Below are 3,003 nucleotides of genomic sequence, written 5' to 3' on the forward strand. Positions count from 1 at the left end.
CGCGGATTCGAACCAAAATCGGTTATTTGTCAGGCCACGTGGAAGAAAGAGAGAAGGGAAAGGGGGACCATGAGGGGACCATGTGAGTTAACTCGCCGGGTTGGCGAGTTTTTTTCCGGCGAGTTTGGAGTGAGGGACGCGGCAGAGGCGTAGATGGGGGTTGGGGTGCGGCTGAAGTTTGTATTTTTAGGTTTAGGGTTAGATGTTATAAGATGGTTTATATTTGGTTAGGGAAAAAGGTATGGGCCATTGGATACAAGTGGATGGATGGTTGGGATTTAATGTAAAGTAGCGCGGGTCAAGGGTTGAAAACAGACGGGTCAGCTAGGTAAGGGAGTGGGCTGGGCGAATTTGGGCCATGTCTTGGCCGAGATTGGGCCTCAAATTTGGACTATAATCCTTTAAATCCATCCATTAAGAAAGAATTAAACCTTTTCTTCTTAAAAATAATTCAATTCTAATTAACTAGGGTAAATTATATCACAATATAAAACTATATACTTTATATATAGTTTTTATATAAATTAATACATTAAAAATAAAAGTAGAGAAAAATACATAAAAATCGTAGTAAAAATAAAAATAAAAATATATTGCTATAAAATACTAATGGCCTTAAGTTAAAAATAACAAAATATATAATGAAACTATTTCTTTGTATTTTTTCAATTTTTGTGCCTTTAAAAATAGAATTAAAATTAATAAAAAAAATGAAATCCTATAGAAATAAACCCAAATAAATATCCTAAAAATACTAGGACTATTAAAAGTAATTCTAATGCGCGGGTCAAAAATTACATGTCTACAGCTGCCCCTCTTTGATGGAAAACACGAAGTGTTTTTAGACAAAGAACAACAAGATATGTTTTTTGACCCGACCCTTATTTAGAGAGACCAAAAACTACAGAAAAAAAGAATGTGACCGAGCCCTGGTATCTGAGTTGCCTACATATCCTTGGCTATAAAGGAATCAGGCCACATATAGTTCGGAGTGAGAAAGATGATGGAGTATACCGAGGTGGAGAGTCGAGTGAAGTGCCGTCGAGGTTCCGGTCCGCGGTTCCTGCCATTACATCAACAATAAAAGAAAAAATTACAGCAAAAGTAAAAGAAAATACAAGATCCTATCTACTTCTTGTCTTGAATCTTCCTTGAATCTCTATTTGACCTTCAATATGAAACTGAAAAAAATGGACCCTGTTCTTCAGGCGGGCTCCTGATGCTTCTTAAATTTGCGAATTGAAGTAACTCTGAAATGAATTCCCTTGTTCTCCAGGTGGGTGCCTGCCAATAGCTTGACTTTGGTATAAAATGAGTTCCCTCGTTCTACAGGTGGGTGCCTGACTTCCAAAACTTGAATTGTATTCCCTCGTTATCCAGGTGGGCGCCTAATCGCCAACAACTTGAACTGTATTCCCTCGTTATCCAAGTGGGCGCCTGATTGCCAAAAACTTGAACTGTATTCCCTCGTTATCCAGGTGGGTGCCTGATTGCCAAAAACTTGAACTGTATTCCCTCGTTATCCAGGTGGGCGCCTGATTGCCAAAACTTGAACTGTATTCCCTCGTTATCCAGGTGGGCGCCTGATTGCCAAAACTTGAACTGTATTCTCTCGTTATCTAGCTGGGCGCCTAATTGCCAAAACTTGATCTGTATTCCCTCGTTATCCAGGTGGGCGCCTGATTGCTAAAACTTGAACTGTATTCCCTCGTTATCCAGGTGGGCGCCTGATTGCTAAAACTTGAATTGTATTCCCTCTTTATCCAGGTTGGCGCCTGATTGCTAAAACTTGATTTGTATTCCCTCGTTATCCAGGTGGGCGCCTGATCTCCAGAACTTGAAATGTATTCCCTTGTTATCCAGGTGGACGCCTGACATTTCAACAAAACAGACAAAACAAAAATTTGGGATCTGGGCATATTTGTGAGTGTTAATCGGATCATGTTACCTATAGAGCTCTTAAGAATTTAAAAGCTAAATCCCATTATCCAGGAGGGCCCTGAAAACTTCAAATTAAATCTCATCTTAAGAGTGATATTAAAGCTAAATTATATTTTCTAAAGGGAGAATTTACGCTAAAACTTAAAACTAAATCCCATTATCCAGGAGGGTCCTGGAAACTTAAAACTAAATCCCATTATACAGGAGGGTCCCGAGAACTTTTAAAATTAAATCTCATTATCCAAGAGGGTCCTAAAAATTTAAAATTAAATCCCATTATCCAGGAGGGTCCTGAAAATTTAAAATTAAATCCATTATCCAGGAGGGTCCTGAGAACTTTTAAATTAAATCCCATTATCCAGAAAAATCCTGAAAACTTTTAAAATTAAATCCCATTATCCAGAAGGGTCCTGAGAACTTTTCTAAAATTAAATCCCATTATCCAGGAGGGTCCTGAGAACTTTTTAAAATTAAATCCCATTATCCATGAGAGACCTGAAAACCTTTAAAACAAAATTCCATTATCCAGGAGGGTCCTAAAAAATTAAAATTAAATCTCATTATCTAAGTGAGTCCTGAAAATTAAAAACTAAATCCCATTATCCAGGAGGGTTCCTGAGAACTTTTAAATTAAATCTCATTATCCAGGAGGGTCCTGAAAACTTTTAAATTAAATCTCATTATCCATGAGGGTTCTGAGAACTTTAAATTAAATCCCATTATCCAGGAGAGTCATGAGAACTTGAGAATGAACTTACCAAAGCCATGCTCTCTTCTTGGAGGATTTTGAACATAATTTCTTGCCCCTAAACCATGCCTTCTTTGTGGGAGGGTCCCTGTGGATTAACAAATTTTCTTGCCCCTGTTTCAGACAAATAAAATTTGTTAGTTTGAAAATGTGGTGGTTAGCTTGTGGCATCATTGCTGAGTGTCTGCTTCCGCCACTGCCATGCTTCATTCTGATTAGCTGCTTCGGGCTAACAAGGAGTTGTTTGACCTTTTGATTGGAATTGGACCACAAAACCTCTGCATGACCTGAATCTCTCACACTCACTTGTTGCA

This window comes from Nicotiana sylvestris, chromosome 7 (genome assembly GCF_000393655.2).
Source record: "Nicotiana sylvestris chromosome 7, ASM39365v2, whole genome shotgun sequence".
NCBI lineage: Eukaryota > Viridiplantae > Streptophyta > Magnoliopsida > Solanales > Solanaceae > Nicotiana > Nicotiana sylvestris.